The sequence below is a fragment of the Colossoma macropomum genome, unplaced genomic scaffold (genome assembly GCF_904425465.1).
Source record: "Colossoma macropomum unplaced genomic scaffold, Colossoma_macropomum, whole genome shotgun sequence".
Lineage (NCBI taxonomy): Eukaryota > Metazoa > Chordata > Actinopteri > Characiformes > Serrasalmidae > Colossoma > Colossoma macropomum.
The window spans coordinates 11,247,274-11,256,641 of record NW_023494802.1 but is presented as its reverse complement, the minus strand read 5'-3'; positions in this window follow the sequence as shown (position 1 = coordinate 11,256,641).

The window sequence follows — 9,368 nt, the reverse complement described above, 5'->3', positions numbered from 1 at the left end:
GATTAGGCCCACGACACAGTCCTATCCGGCCCGCAAAAGTATCTTAATTTTCTATAAATATTAGCCTGTTTCACAATGACCTGCACTTCAGTCCTCAGCATGCACTGCATTGTAAAATGCTCTGACTCTCCTACCCCAACAACAGTCTATGGGGCAGTGGTTACACGTCAGTTCCACACAATTCTACATAGTTCCACACCAGTCATATCACCAAACACACTAGCTTCATTTACCCCTAACGTTAGCTCAACAGCTCAGAAATCGAGCCCAAGTCTTAATGAACATGCAGCAAAGAAAGGATGTCAGGTGTCTAGTTCAAGCACTTGTGTACTACAAGTGTCTGTGTTTTACTATTGAAATTTTTGTGTATTCTGAATAAAAAATTCGGGTTATGGCACAACATTAATTAACAATGAAATAAAAACAAAGGCGTTCTTTGGCCCATAGATTTGCTTAGATTTTTAAATATGGCTCTTTTAGTGGTTGAGTTTGACACCCCTGCTCCAGATCTTCAACCTCAAACTGCGTTACACTAAAGTCATATCTTAAAGACAGCTTTGAAAGTATCAGTGTTTATTGTTAGACATGTTCTGAATGTCCACACAATGTTCATTATTCATAGCTGTAATTATGCTGATTCTTGCACTACTGAATTGATATTTGTACCCTAGGGTCACTTGTACACTGGAGTTAATGTATGCTTATCATTTTATCCAAGTTATTTTTAGAAATTGAAAGTAGAAATGCTTCATTCAGGTTCTGAGGTAGAGCTATCCCGCTGTATGTCTCCGACTCACATAAAGACTAAATGTCAAAGCTATATTTTCCTCAAAGCTTATTTGTATGTCTCAAAAATAAAATGTCAAAAAATGTTTGCATGCTAATAGATTAACAATGATATTTGCTAACAAATGTGTAGCGTTTAGGTAATTGACAGGTAAAATCTGCTGCCGGCTCCAGCTTAGGCCTGTGCTGAATGCCTAATGGGTATGAGGCTGCGTTTACAGACATCAAGATTATCAACGAGTACAATGGGATTAACAAACTAGCTCATCTGACAAAATGTTACAGAGTCATTATGCTTCTGAGATAACACTCATTATCCTGTTATCTACTCACATTCAAGCTGTCACATACTAGTTATGGCTCCTGTTCTCAATCGTCTCCAGACACCCAGCAAAGCCACAATGGAAAAGAAGATTTTCCAGCTGATATTTACAGTTCTAAGGAAAGGACGAATTGTGTCATTCTATACGGCAAACCTTAAAGATTTGAAACTTTCTCACATCGCTGTGTTATTGTATCACTTTAAACCAGAGTGGCTCTTTGTTAAGCTAGATTGCTGCATACTGGGCTTGTCCTGTTGTCCATCTTAGTGGCGATAGAATTCCGTTCTTTGAGGTGTGAATGTGGCTGGATAGTCTTGCCAACACTGAACACTTCACATTCTCTCCTTTAATTATTCATGACTGTTACAGAGCTGATTCTGCTTAGTGGAGCTAACTGTGGGAAAACAGTTCACCTAATAAAGCACCCACAGACTGGCAGTGTGCCCCTCGAGCTCTGTGCAGTGAGGTCTATTGAGAGACATTGAGAGAGAGAGAGAGAGAGAGAGAGAGGGAGAGAGACTGTGTTTGCACCTGGGGCACTGGGCTGCTGCCAGACTGTGGGTGGGATTCTGTTTACATCAACAGGATTAGGCCCAATAAGTACACTTCTAGGATTAAGATCTGTTTAGGTTACTTAATAATGGCAATGATGGCTAATACGACGGCATTTCTCTCAAATTGCAGCGATGTCAGCTCTGTCAGTTCAACACTGACTCATCAAATCCTTTTAAACAAGAACTACATGCCACAGGTCAGACAAAGTACATTTGCGTGTATGGAACAGTGACTGTCTGAGTTCTGCAGAATTCAGAGGTGTTAACAAATGCCAAATTGTCAGATGTCCTGTAATGTGATGCAGTACAGGCTCAGTTTGCCATTCGTCTAATCCGAGTGCCAGAGGCACCTCACAGCAACCAAAATGGTCAATCAAGGGATTTCATGCATGTAGTATCAGCTGACATCAGTTGCATTGTCCAAGCTAAGTGACTGAACATGATGACATAATGGCAGCTAATTAGAGTATTAAAGAGAAATTCCACTGTTTTTTTTCAAAATGTCTGCAAAATAAAAAAAAATTAAAGTCATTTGGCATGGTTTAATGTGAAATGCCCCATTCTAGAGGAACTTGCTGAGTCATCATTGTTCACAGTGATGGTGACAGGAACCAGACGTCTAAAAAACGTCTGAAAACTCCCCTACAGAAAGTTATTGCATCAAATGACTGTTAGACTGTTTTATGATAGTTATGTGATACAGTTTTGGCTTAAAATGTATTTTAGTCAATTTATTTCGGTCCATTCACGGGGGGAGGGATACGTGCGGGGTGTTGTAAGTCAAAATAGTCCCCAAAGAAAACTTTTTCAGATTTATCACTATTTTACCAGCGTAACGTTACATATGAAAACTCAGAAGACACAGGTAGGTTCACTGGTGGTTTTGGATAGTATATAAAATGGCTATATTTGTGTTGTAGACATTGTGACTCCTATCAACACCACAATCAGAGTTCGTAAGTTCCTCTATAACGAACCATTTCTCATAAAACCACTCTGAATGACTCATGTCAACCTAAACTCACTTGAGTTTAGATCTCAAGGACTGAAAATCCTGTTTGGATAGAACTTTTTGCAAAAAAAGAATTGCTTGGCAACCTGTTTCAGCTTTTACCAGACACAGGTTAGTATATAAAGTATAGTAATTATTACAGATGACTTGATACAGCTTGTACTTTTTTATAGCAATATAGAAACTTTGAGTACTGGCCAGTACCATTCCAATATCTTTCTCTTGAAAAACTTCAATTTCATTAAATTTTCAATGAAAGTGTTTCACTTAACATGGAATTTATTTCAGCTATTTAAATTGGATGTTTACACCAACTACACAACAACAACAACAACAATAACAACATCAACAACAACAACAACAATAATAATAATAATAACAATTAGAAGAAGAAAAAGAAGAAGAATCATCATCATCATCATTGTCACATTTTTAAAATAAACAATATAAAGTTCCACTAGAGGCAGAGTTGCAGTTAGGTAGTTGACCACCAGGTGGCAAACACAATCCATTTCAGGAGGCCGTCCTGATTTGGATTGTCTCAGAAATGTCCACGAAGCATGATTTTCCCCGTTTTTTTAAATTGTCTATTCTGTGTTGTCTATTTCTGTCTAATCAACTAATAAAACTAAAATCCAAAAATAAATACATAAATAAACAAACCGCAATCCAAATCCTGAGGCCATTGAAAGTAGCTAAGTTGTTTTAAGTTTTAGTGTAATGTATGAAGTGACTGATGATTTTCCTTACTTTCAGAAACAGTTCAGTGTGCGCTCTTATAGACACACCATTGAGTGTTAAACTGGGCTGTCATGTTAGTGGACGGCTCTGACTCAGGCTTGGCTGTGGGCCTGTATTCCTCAGCGGACAGCGGCTCACTCAACACAGGGAAAGGGACTCTCCCCTCCTCCAGCTCTGGAGGGGATGCTTAGGGAAGGGCTTCAGACCACAGCCTTCCTGCTGTCCTCCGTGACTCATTCTCTGACCAAAGGTCATACATGGACGGGAATAGGATGAGGATGACTGTTATTTTTAGTCAAATTTCCCTCTTGGTTGATCCCCCTAAGAATAAGGGAATACAGAACCTGGATGAACATGTTAGAATAAGATTCTATTTCTCTCTCTTTCTCTCTCTCTGCCTCTCTGTCTCTCTCTATTACTCTCAGTCTTTCTCTCTCTCACTCTCTCAAAAGATTTAAGATAAGTGCTTTTCCTCTGTCATGTTAGATCTCACATGGTCAGCTTTTTCTCAAAAAAATACAAAAGTTAAAAAAAAAAACAACTCAGAAGTTGACAAAAGGATCCAAATTGTCATTACGTAACTAAAAGATTACTAAATATTTCTTATGGTCCTTTATCAAATCAGTTAACGTTATCTCATAAACAATGTTTACGTCAAAAACAACACCCAGAAATGAGCAAACTCTGTGAGTACATCACGTGTAAAATAATAGCTTAGGCCTTGAGAACTGCGACCCTTAAATAGCCAAACTGCTAAGATAAGCATCTAAATGCTAACGCTTCATGAGCCTGGGCTTGGCACAGGGCAGGAAATGGTGAATAAGATCCTTCCAGCTTTGCGTCCAGGGGGAAAATGCATCCAGAGCATCCTCCCATCCTCCCTCAAAGCCTGTCTGTTTGCACACAGTTAAACATACCAGGTCTGAGCAGACGATGCATTCTCCACTGCTGGAAGTGCTGGTTAATGACTGATCTGGTGACAAAGACCTGGAAGACTCTTTGCCACACACAGAGCCATGCCGCAGGTCACTTGGGTTATCAGTGGCAGTAAAATAATGGGAAGTGGAAGAGGCAGGCTCAGGCCCAGGCCGGCTCTGGCACGGACGCGCTACATGCCTACAGACCCAAACAAACCTGAGGTGGAAACAGCAATGGCATCGCTCTGCTCATCACTCTGCACGGCTGATAACAAGGGCAGCCCTATCACCACTCATTCATTTAACCACAGTATGAGTAGACAGAGACGTGACCTTTGCCCTCTCAGGTCCTCAGCCATTACTTCTCACTGCCCAATCAGCTCTGGACAGCTCCAGCAATGTAGCAGAAACAGAACCTTCAATAAAGGAGGAACGCAAATGAGAGTCTGTTTGGTCACACAAGTGGATAATGGAAACAATTGTAAAGGCAAGACTTGCAATCACTGACCACTGAGTGTCTTCACTGAGAGAAAAATACCAACTATTTTACACCAGCTGCCCTTTACGTCGATGCTTGTATAATAATGTGTTAGGTCAGGGGTCGTAATATGCAACTCTTTTACTGGTCTGGTCTGCCCCGACAGAATTAGATTTTTAGGTAAAAATAAAATAATCCTTCTTTGTAGTAAAGTAAAGCTCTGCTGATCATTTTAATACAGTTTTAACAATAAATGGTCTGAAATGCTGGAGCTAATGTATAACTGCTAATTCACTCTTTAACCCTGAAGGTTGGCACGCAGACTGCTGGTCACATGGCAACACAGACAATAGTCTCACCTAGCTAGTAGCTAACAAAACGGCAAAGAGAAAGACTTAAGACGAACATCGATAATTTGGAGACAGATGGACTTATTTGCATTAATAAGCACTCAGCTGGTTTCCTGATATGTTTAATGTGCAGCGATAAACTGTCAAACATGAAAAAGTCGCAAAGCTAAAGTCAGCTTCTCATTCGCTTGGAATTCTCCTGTTCCACCTTAAATGTAGCAGCAGTTACATTCTGGCACCTCAGCCACCATTTAAGGTGGAACAGGAAAAGTCGCACAAGAACCTAGCAAATAAGAAGTTGAATTCAGCCTTCGAACATTATGAGTTATTTTACAAGAAACTATTCTACTTAAGTTTCCTGCTGGAGATGTGAGAAAACTGGCTGAGGTAAAGCTTAAAGCAGAGCAAAGTAAGTCTGCATTTTCCTTTATATTGTTAGCTTATACTAACACATACTGAGACACATTTACAGCCAAGATGGAAAAAGGGACATAAAGTATTGTGGCTCCCAGGGTGATTTGATTTTTGCTGAAAGGATAAAATGGCTCTTCTTAACATTTCTGTTGCTGACCCCTGTGTTAGGCTGTGCCCTGATCTCCACTATATGGCAAAATAAGATTGAATGTTCCAAGTGGCGGCATGTAAAGCAATTTGATCATTTTTCAGGTAATCTGATTTCAGCTATTCTGTTTGGTTATTCTGAAAAAGTAGCATTCCTTTGTCTTTCATGCATTTGTAGTCAGTTGGTATCCATGATAACCGCGGTGCTATTTCCAGTCTGAATGTACACAGTTGTTCTGTGCAAAGCTGTTTGATGTCTCTCCTGAATCAAACAGTCTTTGTTACTGTGTCTTCATCAATATGCATGAAGAAGCACAACATATGACCTTTCCACGCCCATGCAGACACAATTGTTGTCTTGAAATACTTAACTGTGCAGCAATTTGAGTCTTCAGAAGCAAACTGGAGGATGAATTCTCCAGACTTTACTTCTATTGTTCCATTTCTAGTGAACATAGTGAACATGTTCCACATCCATTGTCCCTTTAGCATCATGCAGTCTTTACCATAACTGAAAGTACTACATTAATCATATATAATCAATCAAAACCATGAGTATGGTGGTAGTAGTGTTCTCAGCCAAAATGATGGGGCAAAATGTTACTGAAAACAACATCAGTTTTCTCAAAACGGATCATAAATTATATACACGACATGCGCACAGATTTCTGCCTATCCATATTTACAACTACAGCATTTAGAGTTTTAATTATAGGAATTCCCAACTTGTGTTTTCACGGATTCAAAATATAATACAGAGACATCACACTGTGTGAGAGCGAGATTTGAAAGAATCAAGTTTATTACAGTGTACAAGACGAAGGCCATAACACAGTCTTATAACACTTAACGTATCCTATTCACGTCACATAAAGATATCCAGTGAGATCAAACAAACAAAGACAAAGTGCTGTATCACAGAATAGCACCAGCTGGACACACGCCTCACTGACCTACATTAACCTTCAGCCTGTTACTACTGACCTGAAGTTGCTTTATTGCTTTATTGCTATACCTGTTAAGCTAAACTCTGAACAATATAATGAAACTACAAACTTCATGAATGTATTGTAAAGTGAGAGGAAATACTTTTGTGGCAAGAACACAATTTTTTCTATTAAACTCAATTTTCTGTAAAGCATTTATAAAGGCTCATTGCAACAACCGTCAGTTGTTATAAAGGCTGCTTTTGTCAGTTTTGATGCCAGAAAGTGCAATGACAAGTGACGTCTGTTAGACTATGCTTTTAAAAATGGCTTAAGGTGATGTCGTAGAGCCTTATGAAGGCTGACTTTCATAACGTTACAGAGGTGGGATAAAGTTATTACATTTTGATAGAAAATTACTGGAAAACTAGAATTTTATGTTTTAAATGAGATGATGTGAGTCATGCTTAATATGACCAGTAAAGTAGTTGTCAAACATGGAACTAAATATTTGATCTCATCAAACTGAAGCCATTCTATTCAGTTGCAATGATCTATTCATAGCAGGCCTACTGCTGTACATAGCTGCAAAACAAACAGCTTCATGATTGGCCTCACTTAAAAAAAAGTATGTGGGTGGTTTTAAAGCTGTAAGGATTATAGCAGAGTTGATTCTTTCTCAGAAGCGTCTTTGTCTGCAGGGGTGTGTAGAATCAACAGCATTCTATAAAATTACTGCACTAGAGCAGATTCCTAACTATGTTTGCCTCCAGATGACTCCAGGCTTCTGCCTCTGTTTCAGTGTTCTGTTCCAACTCTTTTCTCTCATGATGAATGCTTCAGCAAATTTGAAAGAACCCAGTACTTTAGATGATAGCTGGTCTGTTGTTTAATTTTCACTTTAAGTCCAAAAACTGCTTTGGTTTCAAACACACTGGGCTCTTTAATAGGCTCAGCTTTATACTGGGTGCTGACACTCTCTACTTGCGGCAGCCTCTTGATGGCTCAACCTCACCCTTGGACTTGGCTAGGCGTGTTGCAGGGCCACACTACTGCGTTCAAACATTGCTGGCCTGTCTCCTCATGGGCCGCTGAATGTAGGCAGGCGAGTGGAACACGGAGACATCACTGCTGGAGGGGGTGTTTGAGCGTCTTTGAGCTCGCCGCTGAGGGAGTGTGGTGGGAATGACATAAGGGCTGCAGAGGCAAGCAGGATCAGACACTAAATCATCCAGCATCCACTCTCTCACCACAAACACGCCCTGCGTGGCCTGACAAGAACGTGTCTGGATGCACTCATGATGTGTTCCTCTTTTATATTTGCATTTATTCGTTTAGAAGACATGAGATATTTATTAAAACAGAAAAGCCAGAAAAGGTCATGGGTTACAGTGATTTTACTACAGTTAAGGGGGCTTGTTATGTACAATGTAGTCTCATAGGGCCAGAAGTGACCTCATAATGAGAATGCCTGTGGACAACCATCAGAAATTCTGGGCTAAATCAGGGTGGGATGGCTTGTAAAGGTGGAGCTCAACTTAGGGAATGATGGTGCACTTGTGAACATTGTCTGACAAATAACAAGCCTGTTGTTAGCCCAAAGATGTGATGTAAGTTAGCATGGCTGAAAAGTCCCAAAAAATATATTCGGAGAACACATTACATGTGGTAAAAAATAAACATAAGAGAAAAACAGTTCCACTAACTAACAGTAACGTTTCGCTAGCTAGTGTGTTTTGTTTGTGTTGTTGATTACTCCGGACATTACGAGCTGAATTTGTGGGTGTACCCTTGTTTGTGAACAAAAAACAAGAATTTTAACAAGTTGTTCTCTATATGAGATCACGCCTTGCTGCCCATCACAGTTTAATGTTTAGTATCTAATATTAATTTAATGTCTGGTATTGTATATAGTACTGCAACTTTAATTGTGGCTCAGCCAATTAGGTTTTAGAACCAAAACTATAAAATGTGTAGTAAAAGCCAAACTGATATAAAGCACCCAGAGAAAAGAAGCCCTGTAATAGCTTGATCTAGTAATAAATTCAAATGTAGGCCTTGAGGATCCATATTTCACATTTTTTTAATAAACAAAATGAACACAAATGTAAAGAATAGAGGATTGTTGTTTTAAAAAAATGAAGTTGAAATGAGTGCAGATATTGGCCTGCTGCTCTCTAATGGGCACCCATAGGGAGTAGGCTTGGTGCTGTACTGTGCCAGCGCGGTACTTTCCCTGGACTTCCCCCTGCATCACGGCCAGACTTCAGGACGAGGCTTGTGTCAGTTCCAGTTCACATGCTCTAAAGGATGGCCAATACTAAGAGCCTGGGTTTGCTCACTTGCCTCCTCTGAATCATATGACGTTCTTTCATTTGTATGAGCCACTTACACAGAAGAAAGAAGTATAATTTTGCTCAGTGTAAATCAGTGGTTCCCAAAGCGGGATATTTTAGTGTTTTTACCACACCTACTTCAACTCAGGAAGTGTTTGTTAACTCTTAGAAGTTGTAGTTTTTGCTGGTGATAATAAAAGCAAGGTGTGATTTGATCATAAGCAAGAGGAGAAATTCTATTGAAAATGTGGATTCAAAATTTTCTCCTAAACCACATTTGTGTTTGTAAGCAGGAGATATTTTAGTATGATGTACATGTGATGTAAATTTGTGTTTACTGTCTTTTCTTGCATAAAAAATACCATATTTTGTCATTTATTGACC